This window comes from Anser cygnoides, chromosome 9 (assembly GCF_040182565.1).
Source record: "Anser cygnoides isolate HZ-2024a breed goose chromosome 9, Taihu_goose_T2T_genome, whole genome shotgun sequence".
NCBI classification, from domain to species: Eukaryota; Metazoa; Chordata; class Aves; order Anseriformes; family Anatidae; genus Anser; species Anser cygnoides.
In genome coordinates, this window is record NC_089881.1 from 2,362,994 (window position 1) to 2,385,059 (window position 22,066).

Below are 22,066 nucleotides of genomic sequence, written 5' to 3' on the forward strand. Positions count from 1 at the left end.
TCTGACTGAGCCTGAAAACCACCCCCAGGCTGCTCCATTCTGCCTCCTTGGCTGCTGACCTCTAACTGCCCCACCGCATTGTGTGCACGCGTACTTCAGGCAGCTCTCTCACTTAGTATTTGTTATCCCTTATTTATTATGCACTGAAATTGTTTAGCCAGGCTGTTGCTTGAATCAGCTCAGGATTTCAAAAACAACATTTTGTATTACAGCTGTAGGCTTGGCCTTACACACCATTGTGTCCAAGTGCTTTACTCCTCCTCTCCAAGCAGCTGCTGTTCCCTCCAGAGCCCCAGCAAGCTGCTTTCCTCAGACAGACCATCCACTCCCCTGCCACAGTTGCTAATTGCCTCTCATCATCAGGAATGGGAAGTGGGACTTAATTCCCAACCAGTTTCCCTCGGCTGCTGGTCTCCTGGAGTGAGCCACAGCAGTTTGCACTCCCTGGGTGCTGGCCAGCTAGGCAAAAAGCCCAAAGAGAAACAAGCAGAGCAGCACAAACGATTCCCTGTCTGGTGCATCATCCAGATTTTAATTCAGTATTCTGTTTATTATCCAGAATATTAAACTTGTGCCCTGCTTCTTTGCAGCCAAAAGGGATTTGGACTGAGGGTGGGTCATTTCTTTAGAGCGAACCAAGCCAGGAGCACCAGGCTACTTGCACTGCTGCTCTAATTTGTTGCCATGTACATACATATATTCTTGGAGATGACCAGGCTTGGCAATAGCCATTTACAGCCTACACGGCACAGATGCAGAACTGCTCTGAATGGTGGCTCTGTTTCACAGCATCAGACTGCTTCTCCAGCTCTGCTGCTTCCAACTGCTACGTGCAGTTTCATGAAACCCTGCAGACCTAATCCACAAGGTCTGCTTTTGTCCAAGCCCTGAGCATGCCTTGTTACACAACAGAATAACCAAGTACATGAGTCTGCGGTGTTCCCCTCTTGAGCACTGGAGACAGAGAGCACGTGATATGCCTACAGTCAGATAGATTGAGATCAAATCCTGTGTCGTGGCTTGCTGTTTTCAAACTCAGAACTGGAGCTCGGAGGGAAAAAAAACTGGTCACAAACCCACATCAAGTCCAGCAAACAGGCTTTGAACGAAAGCGTAGATGGGGATCCTTGAAAAGGTTGAAATACTCCACTTTAACATTTTCGCACTAAATTATTCTCATGGGAAATACCAAGGTATTTTGTTTCTACATTTTCAAAGTGTGAACATTTAAGTTGCCTGAAATTATGTTTCTGAAGATCAGTTATAACGAGGAGGAAAATAGTAAAGTAAAACAAAAATCTGCTTGGCTTCGGGTTAAAAAAAAAATAGGTTTGCCAACAAAATAAGCGTTTGCTTCTTTCCCCTTTTCTTGAAAGATAGATGCACAAAGTTTGTTTGATCTAAGCAGGATATTTGTGTTTGGTTTTTTTTGTTTTTTTTTTTGTTTGTTTGTTTTTACTTTTAATTTGGCTTTCATACTGAAATTCCATTTCTCAGTAGCTCACTGCATCATCAAGGTCTACTGAACTCCTCAACTCTCAAAATCCTACAGACTCTTCTCAAGTGTAAGCTACTAAGCAAGTAAATACATATTTGCAAAAGCTAAGCGCAAAACAGCACTAGGTTGCAAACTCTCCAAAGCTTCAATCATCTCAAAAGTATGGATATATCTGAAATGGTAGGATTTGTTACTGGAACAGCCAGATGAAATTACGTAGAACAGCTTGGGAGGTTACACAATGGAAATGTCACTATTTTCTGTGGACAAGTATTCTCTCTCTCATATCTGTCCCACATAACCCTGCATAGAAAAGGCGAGATTGTTCTTGTATTTTCAGATGTATATTCCAGCCAACTGCATTTCTTCCAGACTGTCTGATAAAGCCACTAGAACATTTTAAATGCAATTCAATTCCCAAGAAAATATTGTACATTTGAGTTTGGATAATGCCTCAGCAAACATAAAGGGATACTTGGGTATTTCCAGAGGAAGAAGCCTTACAAGCTACACAGTTGGATGCCTATGGCACATCATTTACAGCAGTCAGCCATGCTGCTCCTAGAGCTGCTTTTTGCATGCACTACAGGGTTAGATATATGACTATTTTTTCTACTGTTTTGACAGCAATCCTTCTGAAGGAGTATCTAAGTTTGAAGGGCTGTTTTGCAAGTCAATTTGAAATCAGATCCAAGACCAACAGAGCTGAATCCTTGAAGGCACATTTTTCCAGCTGACTCAATCCACCTTCTTTTCCCAGTCACTAATTAGAGCCATGTCGAACTTTATGTTCCAGCTCTGCAACATGCTCACAGAAACTTCAAAAAGACAGGAAAAAGGCACAAGTTTATTTGCTCTGAACATTTGACTAAATTGCTAATTGCTATTTCAGTGTCACTCTCCCCTCCACTCCCCCAGTTGCTGAGCACACAGCAGTTTTTTTTTTTTAAACATGCTATGGCATTGTGCGGGGAACTCTGCATATTGCCAGTTTCACACACTTGAACACTTCATTGAAAATAAATGGAAATTGCAGTTAGACCCTCAAAAAAGTAATGAAGGAAATACTAAAGGAAGCTTGTTTATATTACTGACAAGTTCAGGCATACACCAGCCTCTCACTTGTTAGTTGTTACCTAAAGTGAATCTAGTTCACTGACATTAACCAGTGTGAGGAACTTACACCTACTACATAGGTATCCCAGGACAGAAAGGAGAGCATGTCAGACAGCCTCCTGAACTGTTTCTGTGGTACACAAGCATGTATTCATCTTCAAGATGCTGAAAGTTGATGTCTAGGCTCTAAGGTATCCTACTAAGCCATTGGAAAACTTTATTGGTTTGAGGCAAATGAACAAGGTGTAGCTCTTCCTTTGGAATCAGCTTATTGCCATGGGAAAACCTAGTACAACAGGGACAATCCTGCATGCTGTTTGTGTTCCTCTTTTTCAGGGTAAACATATGTATACAGTTCATCTGCAATATATCAAAAAATACTCCAACTAGCTTTAATCCAGGTAGTTATCCACAGCAGTAAGACTGCAGATTGTGGGCATCCTTCAGGATCTGCTCAAGCAAGATTCCAAATGTACACAGAGTAGCTTGGTCCATGCTCTCGAAGTGTGACTGCTTTCAGAAGGGCAACAGCAGCAGTACAGTTCCACTGAGTCTTCACATGCCTTGGACAACAGTAAAGACGTACTCCTGATAGTCCTTCAGAGTTTACAACTGGCTTTTCCACAGAGAAAGGCACAGACCTGTTGCCACAATTACTCACATGATGCCATTGCCACAGTTCATGCAGAGTGGAAGAACAATAAATGGTTTAATAGCTATGCCTGAAAGCTCCTGGAATAGTTTTGCATTATTATTCCTTAAAAACATACAGCCTTGCAAGATGCTGCATGTTTCCTGAAACTTCTCAATATCCTCCCAAAAACGCTGATATTGATGGTAACAAGACCACTGACAGCACAATGTCTCACATGACTGGACACTCACTGGAGAGGAGTTAAGCTTGACTATCAATTCTGTGTAATGCTCAGAAATCTAAAAAGAAACAAATCAGAAGAATTGGCTTCTGTATCTAACTCAAAACATTTTTTCTTGTGACTGTATTCTTCCATGAAATACATTTACTAGCAGACAGAAATTAATATATAGAACTACTGCAAAATATGCTCACGCCTTTGGATAGAATGTAATAGGTGCAAACCATAAATGCTGTGCTATATTTTGCCAGAGAGAGGTCATCTGCAGGTTAGACAAAATTCCTGGTGGCTGATCACCAGCCTGTTCATCAGAATCATTACAGGTTTCTACACACGGCCTTATTTGCAGAGCCTGGGCTGAAGCCACCCAGTTTCTGCCCAAAAACATAATTCCAAAGACCACCACTGACCAGTTGCCCAGACAGCCCTGCACTGCTCCAGTCATCCCAGGCCCTGAAGGCACAGATAAGACTTCAAGCCTTTCTAATTGCTTAAACATGATCCTTAGAGTTGAAGTATTGAGCACATGCTGATTTACATTCAGCCTTCTCAGAAGCCACACAACAACCTTTATAGTGTTTTTTTAGAATAATAGTTTTCACCATAAACGCAATGTACGTTACATAGTTCTTGAGGAAAAGAAAAATTTAGGCCAATATTAATTTTTAATTGGTGACAAAAGCATCACGCTGTCATTCTCAATGTTCACACCTTCTCTTAATTCCACAGTTATTAATTTTTAATTGTTTTTGATAAATTTGTGACCAAGTTTAGCTGAATTTGGATCCTGCAAGATCAGATTTGAAACCAACTCATGCATTTTGACACTGCCTTTCAGCTGCCCCTAGAGAAAGATGAATTTACAAAGGCAAATCTAAAAAAATGCTTTCAGGGAAGTATTTTCTAGTGTAGCTGCATAATCATCTTTTGTTGTGTGTAAGCAGTTATTTCAGTAAGATTTTGTTTCATAAGCGTTAGAAAAAGACTTGATTTGGTAAACACTAAATGGAAGTTGTAGTCAAGTTAATAGAAGGTCTTCATCCATGAAAAGAGATGAGGATTGTCCATATGGTAAGCTTACCTGTATGCTAAAAACACAGGGTAACACAGATCTTGTCTATCAACCCACTAATTATATGTATTTGGGATCATAACCAGCCATGAACCCCCTACAACTTTTACACAGTGTTTCACCCAGGTTAAGATATTTGCATTGCAGAACTTATCCCACTTTTCATTCAAGCAGGCACCATGTTTCAAATCAAATTCAAGATGAAGAAGAACTCTGACAGCCAAGGAGAGAGAAGTTCTACAGCAAATGTAGGAGTTAATACTCAGGTTTACTGCTAAATTTATATCACCAATAATTAACACCATAAGCTGGAAGTTTTAATAAAGGAAGCAAACTTCTCACTTACACTGACTTAAAATCAAAAGTAACTTTGCTGAATTACTCTGGTGTGAGATGGCAGCCAGACTCCCTGTGAATAAAAGAATACAGTTTATGACATAACACAATGCGCAGTGATGAAAAGTACTATGTGGAGAACAAGTTATCAGAAATTAGAGACAGACATATTTTTAGGTGAATTCAGATAGCCTTAATGCTAATTTGAATTAGAATTCTTTTAATACCACTGAATACAAAATCATCCCCAGAAGATGAAAGGGCTTTGTTCAGAGCAGCATGAATGCACAGCAGCTCTCTTCCTTCGAGCAAGAAAGAAAAAAGATATACGCAATTTTTAATAAGTGTTTGTATTGCCTGCTTCAGCTCTGGTGGCTTTTCCAAGCATATATTTCTTTGTGTTGTTTGAGCCTGATACTGCTTCCCTCTTCATCCCCTTCTCCTTGGTGTGTAATTAAATGCTTCCCCCAGACTATGTTGTAAGTTAGATTTTGAATTGAGCCATTCTTAGCCATAAAACAGGAATTAATCTGTTTTTATAAACATACCTGGTTTACCTTATACCTTTGAGAGACAAAGCCCAAAGGAGACCACCACATAGCTTTACTCAAATCTCAACTAAAGGGCTCAGACAGCAGCAGCCGCCACAAAAGAATTTGCAAGGGTAAAGGGGAATGGGTGGAGGACAAAGGAAGGAAAGCAAAGAGCAGGAACTTCAGATAATAAACTAACACAGGGTAAGCAGGACAGCGTGGTCTCGTGAATCATTGGTTTTCTAGCAGACATATAAGTATATTCAATTTTGACAAAATATACAGTAAAAAGCAGAGTAAGAACAGCACATTTCCAGGAGCATGAGCAGTCAAATAACTGTTTTCAGTGCTACATTGGATGTTGTACATGTAAATGATACCAAGAGAACCGCCAGAAAGTTACCCACCCCTCCTAGCTGTGTTTTTACTACAACAAAGAAAAACACTCTGTGGCCAGTTCTTCACATACTGCCAAGAGTTATCTGTTAGCAGGGCAAGTTATTCTTCTGGGGAGAGGCAAAGAAAAGCAGCACATCCCCTGTTATGCATTACTAATTAGCTCCAAGCTGAGGGTGAGGGTTCGCATAGAAGACTGGCAACGCAAAAGCATTCTGACAAAAATATTCATTGAGCCAAGCTGTACAAATGACTGCTGCCAGCCTGGAGACAATAATTCCATTGTTCTTCAAAGTGAATTGATTTGGGAGCAATCTCAGAGGGTGCAGGAATGAATAAAAGGTAACATCTTTTGCAAATTCAGCTCACTTTCTGTGATTGAAGAGGGGTGGGTGTGTGCTCTTTTTTTTTTTTAAAATCAAAAAAAAGAATGTTGAGCTGTGTTTAGTGCCTAGGCCCTGTTACTGTGAGCAATAACTTTTGCCTATTTTAATGCAACTACCTAGTTTAATTAGACAAAGCAAAGAAACATGTCCTCCATTCAGTTAAAAAAGACCAGAATGAAGAGGAACACAAGTGGGAAAGCAAGTGTCTGATGCTGGGTTATTAAGTACCTAGAGACGCCTTTTAGAAGCCTCTCTTCCCCCTCCTCCCTTAACCCCAGAGCCTGTAGCAGTGGTACTAAGGCCTCCGTTCCTGACAGCACGTGATTTGCCTCCACTCCTTTTCAGCTCCACAACGCTTTCCAAGCCACAGGAGACAGACTCCCATGTTCTCCTGCCCTCAGATACAAGGTATACAAGGTGGTCTTGGAGGTGGGGAACACTCTCCATAGCATTGCAGGGAGGTAGAAGTGAGAGAGATCTGACCTGTGTTGAGACAGTAACACACAAGAGGCTATTAGCAACAGGAATGGACAGAGGCTATTAGCAACATGAACATGCCAGTTTTCCTACATTGCATTCTCCGTCCCACGTAAGACTGAAATAATGATAAAATAGTGCTAACACTGTCCATGTGGTCTGCAATAAAGCACATCCAAGGTTTTTAATAGTCTCAGGAATATTTCATATCCATTATTTTGTTTCAATAAACCTAGAAATGCCTTTTCATATCATAAGGAGCATTTGCAGCTCTTGCTTTTTAAAACATATTTTTAGGTGCAACATCAATAATTTATTGACAGAGTCAAAAAAAACACACTGGCCTTATCTGAATAACTTTGTTTTAGTGAAAAGGAACACTGTAGATCAAAGTGATCCTCAAAGTGATCCAGAATAAGTCAGAAAGCAAAGAATTCAAGCTTAACAGTGCTGTGAGCAGTCTTCACTGAGAGAGAGGAGAGGAATAGAGTAGAAAGTCAGGGCTCTGCAAATTACACCTGTACATGTGGAGTAAAGGTCTGCTCTTCACAAGACTTCCTGGTCAGTCAGCAATTCCCCTTTTATTAACTCTGCAGCCCTCAGCCTCTTCCCTTTGCTGATGTTGCTTACACTCTGCTTCATTTTCCTTACCCATCTTCCCTCCACCTGTCCTTCTAGTCTGCCTCTCTTGTATATATTTCCACAGAATAAAACGCACAGACGCAAAACACAAGTTCAGATACAGCAATTCCCCTGTGACACCACTAACACTGGGTGAGTAACTTTTTGCTAAGGGTTATATTTTACAAATCTAGACCTAGTCTCTCTAAGTGGAAAAAAATTTTAAGGATATAGCTTCAATCAGCTACATACCCTGAAATATAGGATTTGAATATTCAAGGGAATATTCAAGTATCAGACCTATTTCATCTATGCCATCAACTGTTTGAATTAATAATTGTTATTGCAACACAGGTATCAGGCTACTGTGTTTAACCAGGAACAAGCATTTGAAAGTTTGCAATTTATTTTTAGCTGACATTGGTTAGGTACGCATGCATTTTTTCTTTTCTTTCCCTGCCTTTAAATGGGCTCACACAGGAAACAGAACCAGGTACTGTTCCAACTTCGATTTTTGTCTAGCATAAATCAATATAGGGCAGCAGGTTTTTAAAAGAACTGATTCCAGCCGCGGTGTTAACAGCCTTTGAGTTTGACTGTACTTAGAAGAAAAAAGGTTCACAGGAGTAGTGGGGAAAGAGCTGCAAAGGCAGAAAATCCTGCTAATGAGCAGGGCATCCAAATATATGCTTAAACAATTGATTTCCATCCCCAAACTCTCCTCTTCTGAGGGGAATTAACAGGTCAGACCCCAAGCATTACACCCACCATACATCCTATTTTATAACTAAGTGCTTCCCCCTCTGGAATCAGCCCCATTTTCCAACAACTCCACAGCTTAATCATTGTTAACAAAGACAATGACTGACAATTTAATGTGGGATTATTGCTCACAACACTTATCCTGCTGTTATTAGAGGCTCAGATTTGGCTGCAAAGCAATTTTCCCAGAAGGTAAAAAAATTTAGAGGTCTCCTCAAGACACCTCTGAGCCATGGAAAATTAAACACAGAACATTTCACAGGGAATCCCAGTTTCAGCCAACAAGTTATTTTTGTTGAACTATCCTGGAACAGCCTCATCACTGAAGCAGCCTATGGTCAAAAAAAAAAAAAGCTGAAAACCCATTTACCTGCAAGTTTTTTCCAGAAATCCTTCCTATCTTATTCACAGCTCTTTAAGTAGCCACATGAGTAGTTTTACTGGGGGGGTAAGTGGAAACAACAACACTTTTACACACCTACAATTACCCATACGCTTCCATGAAGTTATTCAGCTGACTGATACAGTGAGGTTATGCTAAAAGCAATAGCTGATGTCCTTAGCTTCAAGTTCGCTCTAATTTTGTCAAGCCTAATGTAGGGACCTTGTGCCTGAAAAGCTTTCCTACTTATCCCAATTACATCACCCTTTCCATAAGAATACATCATTTCAACCTATAAGTTTTGTATCTCAGATCTGAATGACTGCAGGATGCCACAGACCTACCAGTACTGCTAGGCAAGTATTAACCAATCTATACTTTAAAATATGAATATCAATACACTAAAGATACCAGATCTTCAAGTCAAAAGCATACTGATTTTTAAATGTAACTGGAAAAAAAAAGGAATTTAAGATTGTATTACTATCCTTCTTTTGACACGCTATCAAAGGTAAAAGTTTTAAATATTTGTCCCTAAATTATTGCAAGGTACAGTTTGTTAAAAACCTATTTCTGTTGATATCCTTAAGCAGAACCATGTTTTCATGATGTTAAATAATCATATCAAATCAAGAAGAGCTTCAAAACATGCTCATCTCATGTGTTTAATGTATTTTTCCCCATCAGACTCATCCTTTGTTGCTCCCCAAAATCTTTCACTGATAGCAGAAATGCTAACAGATGCAAGTTGTAGCCAGTGCATTGCTCCAAGACTGTCAAAGGCAAGCTTTGGTGCGAATAACATGGAGGGCACCTGGCTTATGAGATACTGTCGTATTACATGCACTAAAGACCAGGCAAAACTAATAGCTGAAAATCTCAGAAATAAATCTGAGTAGCCTGCAGTACAAGAAAGCCCAGTGCTTGCAACCAGCTTGTCACCATAACTCCCTTCGCACTTAGCAGTAATTCACAAGTGCAAAGGTCTGTGCACTTTAAAGAAATCCACAATTAAATATCAGACTTATTTTGTGGTGTCTCAGGTGTCCCAATACAAGCTGGTTACACAGTTCTCCAGTGAACTGAGCCAGTCTGAGGGCCAAGGCTCATGTTTTACATACAGGTTCCCAGTGTCCTGAAGTTACCCCTCTCACCTTTCATACCATAGCCTGTCCTCTACTAAAGACAGCTGAAGTCGCACCTGAGATGGTACTTAATTTGAAACACACCTAAAGATCTGTGCAGCAGACATCTGATGTGAGGTAATCACACTACACCATGCTAACAACCCCCATCATCTTCCCACACTTTCATTATCAAGAATTATTAAGAGGACTCCGGGTACAAAGGTAGGAAGTCTCAGTAAAATGAGTTAAAATTGATAGAGCAAGTTGGCAGAGAAGCTTTATGTTTTTTTTTAATTTAATAATAGTTTTTGAAAAGTACTTTCTGGCTTTTGGAGTGATAGCAAGAAGAAAGGAAATGTAAACCGATGAAAAGCATTTCCTTTTCACAGTTATGTTCGTGACATAGTACTTCATGAGCAGTGGTAACGGTCGCTTTTCAGTACTAAAAAAGCAGGTTTATCCTTTTATTCTTACAGAGCAGTGCAACTGCACATACAGTAGTACTATCCAACCTATTATTTGGATACTGAACTATTGTCATAGATCTGCATTTGATTTTTATACAGCAAAAATGAGCACGTGTTCATCTTCAGTGAACTTTGAGCATCTAAAAAGAGACCCCATGATGTGTGCCTGTATAAGTAGGCAACACTTGGTTCTGGTGCACGTGGTTAGCAGCCTTGCTACCAGGTCCCTGCAGTCTCAGCCCCTACTGACCTGTACAGCAGGCACACAAATTCTGACTTTACATGCCTGTTAAAAAGCTTAACTTTTGTAAATGGCTTTCAACTCTTCTGAAAAAGCTTCAGTAAATGCTTCCAAAGCGGTCATGACTGACATGTAAGAAACAGTCAGGTGAGAAATCAGGTACTACTAGTTCATTGTGATATCCAGAGGTCTGGGAAATCCTTTAATAGACTATATAGGCACACACAAAGATTAAGTCCACTTTAATCAATGTATTTCTTCCCTTTTCTGATTGTCTTTCCTGAAGACAAAACCAAATAGCAACAACACATATAAGCTGTACCAAGCAAACCAATCATTAAATTTGGTTAAGACTCCTGTTCCTGAATAAGAAAGCATACCAATACAACTCTAGAGAAGACTAACCTCTAAGGACTGACCATGAAAACTGTTAGAACTTGAGACAGAACAGGAGAAAAATAACTGTTTTGTAGGTTAGTCATTTCCACACTTGGGTCAGCAGGCTAAATGAAGCACACAGCTGTGCATCACTAGTACTGAGGTTGTGGTGCAAGCAGGAACCCACAAGCTCCAGACACTGCCCTCTTTGGTAGGCCTCCAGCAATGCTTTCAGCACAGCTGGTAGGACTGACTAGCACTGAATTTTTGCAGTCATGCTTTCAATTTATATTTTGCTTTCCCAGCACCTTGTCAATTCACAGGAGCTGGTGGACTACTTCCCAGCCTTGGGCAGAGAATGTGAACTCCTGTATGTAGCTGTAAAAAACACTGCTAAGCTTTGAAGAAAAGCAGCAGGCAAAGCTGTTAAAATACATGCTTAATTCACAGCAATGATTCTATTCTAACACTACAAACTGAGGGAAGCTGGCAGGAGAGGCAGCCCCTACACCTAGACATTTCAAGAAGCATTTTGAGAAATTTCATTCTATATATTGCTTTGAACAACATAGAGGTACTTAATTTTAATTACCACCAGCGTGCCAGGAGCACAGATGGATGCCTGTTAATTGAAGCTACCACAGTTTCATGTAAATTGAAAGAATAAATCAAATATCAGCCTCACAAGAACATTCAAACTAAAAGATAGTAACGAGTTTTGGAATCAAGGAAGGAAACTGTTGTCAATGAAAAATAGCCAGCAAAGATAACAGACCTCTACTGGGAGACGACCATCAGTAACTACTGCCTTATCAGGGAGCAACGTGTCAGCCAAGTCTGTAGATCAGAGGGACAGCCATAAGCCAGGGAGAAGCACTGCAGGGACAGATCAATTCAGTCAGGTGTTGGCTTAAATCCAGCAACAACAGAAACAGCAATGCAAGTTATGTCTCCTTAAGTAGGCACAAGAGAAATTGAGTCAACATGCATGAAACCAGAACAGGCAGCCGAAGATCCCTGAGACAGACCAGTTTTCAAGCTGTCTGGAGGAACACAGACACGAAGTGGGGAAGTGGAGAACAATGGACAGTTAAGCTAAGTCTCCAGTATCAATAGTCTCCAATAGATTTCAACACCAGATACTCAAATCCTTCCAAGCTGATTTAGGATTCCAGAGGAGCAACAGGTTCACAGCCCTGAATACTTTAATATTCAGTATTTCACACTGCAGAGAGATTTAACTGGGACAATTTTTGCAGACACTGCCATATGGTTTCTTTGACACTAAAGACAAGGATATCAACTGTAAGGATGGATTCTCGCCAGAGTCAATATCTGCAGTAATCAGCATCTTACTTGCTGATGCCAGTGAATAACCTCAGCCTGTAGTTACTTTCACAAGCCCCATGCAGGCCCAAATCCCCACAATCTCACACCTCACGCTCGGCAACATACTCCAGAAACCACCCCACTATATGCTCCAAGATCTTACTGTGTCAGAGTCCTGCAATGCCTCCTGGTTTTGTGCCTTTGGGTCAGTGGTGACTGAAACAGTCACCAGAGGTGGTGACTGCAGAGGTGGTGACTGCAACTGAGCTGCACTATAGGATCTGGATCTGAATAGAAATAAACTAAGCCAAGACAAACAGACCAAAGATATAGCAATGGATTGACAACCAAGACTAACTTCCACAAAAAGCAAACAGCAACAGGCTTATCTTAACGAGAATCATGAATTGCTTCCTTAAAATATAAACTCTGGGTAAGCTGCAATGCTCAGTGTGGAGAAAAACAAGTGATTCCACAAGTGAATATTCCTAGTTACAGACAGCATGGGAACAACAAGTTGAATCACAAGTAATATGGACAAACATCGTGCACCTACAGATTCTATCAGATTACTATTCCACAGTATGGAAATGTTTCTCATCCAGTTCACAAAACACTTGCATGGTTTCCACAAAAATACAGAAGAGTTTTCAGAGGAAAGTGTCCTACAGGTAAGGCTCAAATCAGCTATGATAGGACTTCAATGCAGTATCATCCTGGTGTCTTCAGCGGAAAAAAAAAAAAACACCACACAAGCCACAGCATCTTGTGATCTTACCAGAACCGAAAAGCTTGAAAAATTAAGCTTAAGTACAGCTATTTTAACTGTACAGAAATGCAAGCTCTAGAAGCAAGGATGAGTAGTCACACAGCACCAATACAAAGAACATTAGAGACTTCTAAGACCAACATTGTTTCTACTGACATTACCTACAGACATCCTCACCAGCTTGTATTAAAAATTGTCAACTGGAGATAGTGAAAAAATATTGGTAATAACAAGTACATGGCACCACAGATGAGAAAATCTATTTTAAAGGGAAGAAACTGAAGGAAAAGATGGCTAGGTTTATATTGCAAAGTACAGTCAGACCTCCCAGCCCTGGAAACAGTGTAAACACATTACTGCAGCCTCCTATTTAGGCTAATTAGCTCTGCTGAGGAGGAGGGTATGCTTGCAGAGGCAGAGCACAATGTTAATGCAGTTATGCTGTTTCTGGGACCTACCTCGTCAAGCAATGCACGGTGTAGACACATGCAAAATGATTCTGGATAACAGCCATTATTTCTCTTACGTGTGCCTGTGAACAGAGCTGAAGGTTGCATTTGGGTTTTAACATTGCATTTTTAAAATATGAACAAACAAAAGCAACCAAAAATAACTCAAAAGGTCAAAACCCAGGAAGACTGAAATCCCACTAATTTCTGCACTTAAAGGAAAATTTAAGATATTTCCAAACACAACATCCGGAGAGTTCTCTCATCTGTTTTCAGTAACACAGTTACTGCCTTCACACAGTAAGTAGATGACAACCACACATTATTTGCTAGTCAAATATTAAAAATTCCATCTTAAATGTTGTCTTTTCTTTTTGTACTGTTGTTTTACAACTGCTTCACCTAGATGTTTAGCTATGTGATTGTGCCCACAAAAACCTCAAAAAAAGATCGGGTACCCGATTGTTCTTGCCTTTGGCTCAATTTGAAGCCCAGTTATACATGTCTTCCCAATTGCAACCATTAACAGAGAAAAGTCTGTTGTTTATTAGACTGCCTTACCAGCCCCCCCCACATCCCACTAGCTACTTACAAGCTGCAGAACACTAGCAAACTCAGAGCAGTGCTACAGATGCTGAGGCAAGAAGGTGTGCAAAAAAAATCCAAAAGATGTGGCTGCTTCACTTGTGGGATGATTACATTTTAACCACTACCAAACGGAGTCCTTGAAGCAGGGACCAGTCTCCATGCTCTAATTACTAGGCTACAAAGCCAAGGTCTTTCTTGTTCACCCTTCCCCAGTGCCACAATTAACACATCCTTTTTTGAGCCTTGTCCTAGTTTTAAGTAGTAGAAATGAGATATCAGAGGCTGAGAGTCCCCTTTATTAAGTTTACTTTAGACTGATGGCTAGGAAGAACTCCAGCTAGGAAAGGAATCAACCTGCATCTCCTGCTCCTCCCGTGGAGGCTCTAACAGCCTGCGCTGGCTGCACCTCCCTGCCCAGCCTGCTGGAGCACCATCTGTCTTGCTCAGCCCTTCCCACCCACTCTGGACAGGTTTCACATCTTCACAAGTGCAAAGCACAGCTCTATTTCAAGGCCAGCCATCGTCCTCTTTTAAGTGCTCCATCACCTACACTGCACGCCTGGTGCTGGGGCCCTGAGCACAGCCCTTCCACAGCCCCTGCTAGAACACATGCAGCACCCTAACATCTCGTTTTACAGTGCGGGATTTCAGCATCCAGCCTGCTTGACAAGCTGCCCCCTCTGCCTCCCGGGAGCTCATGTCTCTTCCTCCCTACACCCACACCTCTGCGAGGCAGGTCCCTGCCTGCCAGCCATGTGACTGATACTCACCAGACTTGTGACAGGACCTCAGCTGAAAACAGATTATTTTTAACCCAGCCCCCAGCTCTCTGATACAGTTCAGAGCACAACATCAAAACAGTCACACCAACACAGCTAGCCAGGCAGGGAGCCCCAGCCAGGTGTGAGCAGGGAAGAGGAATAGCTGCTGATCCGTGGGAAATGCAGGCTTACAGCAGAGGCTACTGGCTGTGGCTTCAGAGGTGACTTGGGTGCCACCACATGCAGGTCCACACACCCCACCCTGTACATTTCTGCATTCCCTGGGAAGCCACAATGATGTGGGTGTAAACCACCACAGAAGTTCAGAAGTGTCGTGATGAGACTACACATCAACCCGACTGCTGAAAGCCTCACGTCACCGCATCAGGCCCACATAGCCCATTTCTTTCCATATGTACCTCTGCCGAGCTCACTGGAGTAACACCAGTAACACATGAGTGGCACTAACTCCTCAGCTTACCAACATCATGGCTTTTCAGCTGGCAGAGGAAAGCTTCAGAGCAAGATCTTGATACCCCTGCAGTCCTCACTGCAGGATGTGGGTCCCTGCCCTCCCCAAGGCAGGATTTCACACATCGCTTTTCTGCCAGAGAAGAGTGCAGGAACAAGAGGGCAATCAGATTCAAGGAACCCTATAAGAAACCCTGCTCTAACACCTTTAACCCTGAACAGCTCTGCGTATCTCAGAAACACCATTGCTGGTCTCTGCATCAGTGTAACTTACCTGCTTCACCCCATTTCTCCAAGATACGTTATAAAGTTCTTCTAACAAGCCATTAGTCACAAATTAACTTTACTTCTCCCTGCTTATTTCTCAAGTTCCCTTGCAAATCAGCCATTCTCCTGTCAGTAGTCCACTAATGCCAAGCAGCAAATATCTTGAAGGTCCACAGTCTGTTTCTAGTGCAGTATTGGTGTTAAAATACATCTAAATAATGCATTTGGATTTGAGCTGCGGCCCAGTTCTGAAACATATGCTAGATTTGATTAAGCGTACATTGAATAGATTACTAACAGTTCGTGTTATTTGCAATTAGGAGAGCTTGATAATAAGTAGAAAACAAGTTGTAAAGTTTATTGCACCCTCTCCCGTATACCAATGCGTGATCATAATGAGAGTTATAATCAGAGAAGACAAAAGATGGCCACGCAACTGCACTGCTGATTCAGCACGTGGAGTCCCAGCAGGTGCCCCACACACCAGCAAGGGTTCATTTTACACAGACGTGGCTGGCTGGAACGTGCTGCCATGGTTCTGTACTGGGCTTCCCTCTTCAAGCTGATCTATTTATCTGACTGGGTGACTTGTTTGCTCTCCATCAACAAATGCTTTCAGTGAGGACAACATGCCATACAGCGCATGAACTGAGCAGATGGCTGCCAATACTTAAAAGATGACATGTTCCTGTATCTGGCACCCAAGATGTATTAAAGAGCATTTGATTTCACAGAAATTTGGTCTTAACATCTACGGCAGCCTAATGAGCAACAGAAGTACCTCTCAGTCAGCCTGGAGCAGCCTTATCCCACAACCGTGTTCCACAGCCTCACCTTTACCTTTCCCCTACTCTCCTCCAAAACAACCTCAATAATTTTGGCTATTTATAATGCTAGACCTAGGGGGGTGTAGAGCGTATCACACTGCTGCCTTGAACCCTGCAAACAAGTCAGTCTGGAAGAAATACTGCCCTTTTTAGAAAGCACTCGTACTAGAAAGCTCTAAGCCACAATTCCTAAAGCAGTGCTTCTCTCAGAAAGGATTAGGCAGTATTTTAACTTCATTACCCATAGGAAAATTCCTGATTTTAATATTTGCACATGACTAGATTAAAGTTACATGACTTTTAAAAATAAAGAAAAAATGCCAGACAATAGTACCTATCCTCTCAAATATTCATTATTCTAAAATTTGAATTCCAAAAGCCTCCTGGAGAAGTATCATTGAGACAGTATCAGGGAAAAATTGATTCTGGGCATGACAGCTTTTCCTAGGAACGTCTGCTGAGATCCTGAGAGCTTTTTAAATTAGCTTTTTTGTTTTCCAAATGTTCTGCTAACATATTTGATCATCACCTTCACACTAGAAAGGGATATCACGAGCTCTGAACCAGCACATTGAGAGTTTCCTGGAAACTCCAATAATGCTGTTCAGAGAAAACTCATCCTCTCCCCTTTGCCAAGGAGATCTCAGCCTCAAACAGGTTTGGGTCAAAGAGGTTTAGCAAGCAGCCAGCACCAAGAGCCTACAAGAAGCACTCTACTTCTCTGTGGCCCTACGAAGCTGCCTTGCTGAACTCCCAGGGCCACCACCATAGACACAGCAAGAGAGAGCAAGGGACATGGCTCACCACAGAGCAGGATTACTAGTCAACAGTTTTAGTTCAGTTGGAGTCATTTGATGTAGCAAAATAACAGTATTGCACAGCCACCAGAAGAGCATCAGAACAGCAAGTAGCCATTATGCCAGTCACAGAGGCAGCAAGAGACCGGCCTTGCTTTGAAAAGCTAAAATGGTTCTTGCCTCAGGACAGCACTGGCAGAGCCCCTCTGCTGCAGTGCCCATGGCTGGGAGTAGGGGATCAACTCAGCCAAAGGCCACCTACTCAGTCCTGGTCGCAAAAGGGGAACAGGAGCCTCTGCTTAAACAAATAAAAGTTCAGCAAAAATGTTACTGTCAAATCTCTGCACTTCAAGTGTTTCACATGTTCCCAGGTAGCTAGTCTGAATTTGGCAATGTTACAAACCACTGAATGGCCTTCTTAGATCAGTGAAGGGTGAATATTTTTGGACAAAGTTCATTTTTCAGCCCCATCAAATAACCAGCTGATTTTGTTGCATCACCTACTGATCATTTCTGCCTCCCATGAGAACTGAACTTCCCACTGAAATAGATGCACTGCCTAATGAGTCACTGCATGGCCCATTACAGCTGATGCCTCGCCTATCGTTTCACATACTGAAACACAAGGCATTTTGCACTGAATATATTTAAGAATAAAATACACAATCAAAGCTGAATCCCAACTCGGAACAATACTGGAAATACCTTTAGTCATTTCAATCTGCATATTCAATCTGCTTTTCACTTTTTTTTTTTTTTACACAGCAAAAACTGTGGAGGAATGTGTGGCCACCCATGGTAACACTTTGCTAAGCATATTCAAGTACCAAAAAAAATTTACCCCTACCCACACGTCAAGTATATGAACAGCAACAGAATACATCAGGAACAAGGAACAGGCTCCATCTCCCCTCTTTGCAGCCTGACTCTCTGGTTTTCCTTCAGGGATTCCAGCACAAACATTTTCTACTGCTTGAAGAGATTTTTGTAGCACCACCTACCTGAGCGCAGCCAGACTGAGCTAGTCTTTATGAGACTGCTGAGGCCATCACTTACCGGGATCAGACTGTAATCCATTACTGAAACAAATATTGCAAGTGAACCTGATAGATCAACTGTTTAGCTTGATGCATCCAGTTCTCAAGCAGTTGTAGCTCTTTCCAAATTCACTGTATTGACTTTCTGACAAGACAAGTCACTACAGTGAAATCATGATGAAGCAGCAGATAAGAACACAAGAGTGCCAGATCAGCAACATGAATTCCTACAGCAGCCTAGAAACAGCAGCAGCACTCAGGAAAATGCTTTTATTAAAAAAAAAAAATGCTGCTGGAAGCACAGGGCAAAATTTCTCCTTACTTTCTCTTAGAGCAGGCTAGTTTCAGAGTAGAAGATCACATTAAATTCCTGCTAGGACCAGAAGTACTCCTCTGTCCCCAAAAGCTCAATTACAGAGAAACTGGCACTATCCCCACTGCATGAGCACAGATGACCACAACTCTGTGGGGAGAAGGGGGTATGTATTTTGAAACAGCCTCATGCTAGGGATGCTGTTAGGATGTGGCATAGCTGCAGGCTGGTGCAAGTGCTGAGGCATAATGCTGCTCTGTACTAGGCTGCAGGGTAAGGCATGCAGCTCACAGGGGCATTGAGGGCAAGATGAAGTGCCAATGACTCTGAAGAAAGCCAAGCCTCCAGAAGGAAGATAAGGCTGCATTAGAATTCAAGTACATCTGAAAGTAATTAGGGATTTCAACTCTACTTCAGGGAGGGGGAGCACATACTTCAAAGACTACTCAGTTTAACAGAAAGGAGAAAGTGTTGTTACTATACAATATGGTTCACATTAAAACAAGAAGGGAAATCAATACAAAAAGTATATTTGCCACCTCTTCACCTAGCCTCCATTGTAAATCCAAACTGAGTCTTGCCCATACCTCAGCTCCCATCCCTAGCTTTCAGAAATGCAGTCTGATTCTACTGCCTGATAAGGTCCTGCCACTACATGCATAAATGAAACCATCTTAATTTCTGCTCCTCAGACACTGCACCTTGTGTGGCCTGCACCAATTGCATGTGTTTCCCTAATGCCTTACTCCAGCATAGAAGATGCTGTGTCCCTCTCTAAACTGCCTTAGATAGTTAATCTTTTACTCAACAAGGGGTGATGTAAGAATTGCCTACAGGTTAAAACTATATACTATTACATTAATGTACATTTTTTATTTTTCTTTTACTAAGCATAGATTTCAAATTAAGAGTAAGTTCAATCAATTAGCTAGAGTGCCCCATGTGCCTATCTCATGCTGCTCCAGCCACTGAGCAACCCCTTGTGCCACAGTACCTGCCCCTGTTCTGTACATCCTTAAGGCTGCCAGCGTGCCACATTGCACTTCAGTGAATGCTAACTATACGCTGCTTTACCTGAAGAACTAGAGAGCTGAGTTAGAAACAGTAATAGCTTTGTATAATGAGATATTTAATATTCATGCAAGAATAACCATATTTCAAACTAACTTTTCAGACAGTAACATGGTCTATTCCATCAGACACATTATCCTCTCCTCACTGCCCAGCTTGTTCATTGATTCCCAGAGTACCCAAGGCAGCCTTGGGTTGCAGTATGCTGCTACACATGCTCATAGCCAGTGTGGGTACAGGGAGCTCATTTACCATTCGGATATCACAGGATACCCCCTTTTACCCTCCAAGTCTACTTGTCTAACATGGAAAGCAGAGTGCCAGAACTGATGATAAACTTCAAGCACTAACAGAGAGCGTTAGGGAGCCCTCCACTCTCCTCTAAGCACTTTACAGGTGAGTCAGAGAAGAAATAAGAGCAGGAATCTTGATTTTGCTTCAGTAACCTAATACAGAACTGGTGAGAACATTTGAAATAGTACTTCTGCTCTCTAATTAAAACAGTTAACTAAATTGTTATGAGGGTTTTTAAACACAAACCATTATAAATGCATCATCTGCCTACACAGTTAGCTCCTCTTTCTCTAAAATTATGTTTAGCTTTTTCATTTTTTTCCCCATTTTACCCTCCCACAAGGATAAATTCAGCAGCTACACAGAAATCTGTTACATATTGTCTGTACGCTTAAGCCAAGAACATCTAAGGTTTATATGTGAGAATAATTTATATCTAATTCATTGTTTCAGCAAGGAGTTATAGATTATCAGGACACACATTCACAATGGTCAGAGTAGTCAATAGGGTACCAGCTGTGAGCCCCCACACACATTCTCTTAGCATCTCTTATGCAAAGATTCATAAAAGAAGATGAGGAGCCATTACTGGCTCCTGTATACTGTACCAAGGTCTGAAGCCTGCAGTGAGGAAAGAGTCTCCATCAATTTCTTAATATGATTTAAGGAATCTAAGTACAGCTTACAAGCTCTGTAATAATGAAAACCAGCAACTGGGAAGCGTTAAACTTCAAAACAAGTCTTTATTTACATGAAAGCGATAAAGATAAATGGCTAGTTAACACCCACAGCAAAGCATTTTCCCAAATTATTAATTACAAGACAACTAATTAAACAACAGGGAGCCTGATCGGCTACAGAGGCGGAATGAGACAAGTGACGAGATGAGAGCTCACCTGTGCAAAAAGGCTGATAGGTCACAGCAGCCATGGCTGCAGCCATTTCGGTAAGCAAAGGAAGGGAAGAGGCAGAGAGTTTCTGTAGTTCACTTGGGAGAAGACTGCCACTAGGCAAGAACCCCACATAAGCCTAAACAGGACTTAAGAAAAGCAAGGAAACACATACAGCTGTTTTTCTCTTTTCAGTCAGTACATGCATATGAGGAACAATCAACTCTGAAGCCTCTCCTTACCTGTAGGACAGTCAATTGAGCAGCTGCACATCCCTGAAGAGGTGACTATAAGCAGGAAGGCAAGCCCACAGTGCCGGGCAGGACCTGCCAGTGCCCTGCAGCCCACAGCAGCATGCCAGCGTGTCACAGTGAGGACAGGAGCTCGACGAGAGCTGCACCCACAGGGCCCAAATCCCACACCATGGCACCCCAGACTCCTGGCCCACTCCCACCATTTCACAGGGCCACAGTCTGCAGGCACTGCTGCTCCAAAGGGGCTCCTCAAAAGCCCCTGCAAGCAGAGCCCTCGCTACAGACTTCCTTCCCCCCACCCCATGAGAGCCTGTTCAACTAGGGGGCATTTTTAATTCCATATTAATTAATTTTAACGTCACAGTCTAGTTTTCTTCAGACTTCAACCCCTACAGTTACCAGTCCAAAACAACACCCTCAAAGCCCTGCTGCCACCATGACAGGCGGACCCCAGTGCCCATCTCCACAGCTCAGTTTAGCTGACAGCACTCTCAGACACACTCCATCTCCACCCCCAGACCTCACCAGAGCAGCACCCACTCTCATCCTGAATTCACCCACCCCACTGCAACAGCACAGCCATCCCAGCTCACCTCCATCAGCCGCAGGGTGCCACATGAGCTTCTCCTCACACAGCTGCTTCTCCTGAGTGGCATAGGGCCATCTACATCTATCTTGAACTTCTTTTTTTGTTAGGCTGCACTCAGGAACCTCCTTAGTCCCCACCAATACTCTTCAAAGCATTTTGAAGGCTCTTCATCCCAAAGGGCACTTTCTACAAGGTGCCTGAACTGGGCAACCTTGCCACCTCCCTCCATTTATTAGAACACTGCAGCCCACCAGAACCAGGCCTGAGAAGAGTTTTTGCTCAGTCTCCTTTCCTCAGATTTTCAGCAGTCCTGAGGCTGCACCAAACACTCAAAGTGCAGCATTCCTTCCCCTCAGAAGGGCCAAACAAATCCTCACCACCTGCACAAAACAGCCCTCCTCCAGTCACAAGGAGAAGCACCATCCCGCACTTATCACCTCAAAGCCCACCTTGAGGAGTGCTCCTTGCCCCCCAGGGCTGGGCCGCCCTCACCTCAGCCAGCTGCTGCCTGTGAGGCTGATGGCGCATGGCAGCCCTTGATCAACGGGCACCAGCTGGGCCAGGCCTTCACCAGCACCCAGCGGGACACAGGTATCGACACATACACAGACAAAAATAAAGGGGGGGGGGGGGGGGACAGCTCAGCCCCTTGCAATCTGGAAGGGCAGGGAAGACTTCTGTTTTTATCCCATC

General features: G+C 42.4%; 1 long non-coding RNA gene across 2 annotated transcripts; it reads right to left on the reverse strand.

The window, feature by feature from the left end:
- Window positions 1-2,565: 2,565 nt before the first annotated feature.
- On the reverse strand, window positions 2,566-21,811 carry LOC106036204 (uncharacterized). 2 transcript variants are annotated; one of them, XR_010833526.1, is made up of 4 exons: window positions 21,378-21,811; window positions 13,224-13,297; window positions 4,908-4,970; window positions 2,566-3,547 (listed from the first exon to the last, which is right to left on the reverse strand). It is a non-coding gene; the product is annotated as an uncharacterized lncRNA (long non-coding RNA). The 2 variants fall into 2 exon arrangements; XR_007163090.2 differs by lacking the exon at window positions 13,224-13,297.
- Between the last annotated feature and the right edge of the window lie 255 nt (window positions 21,812-22,066).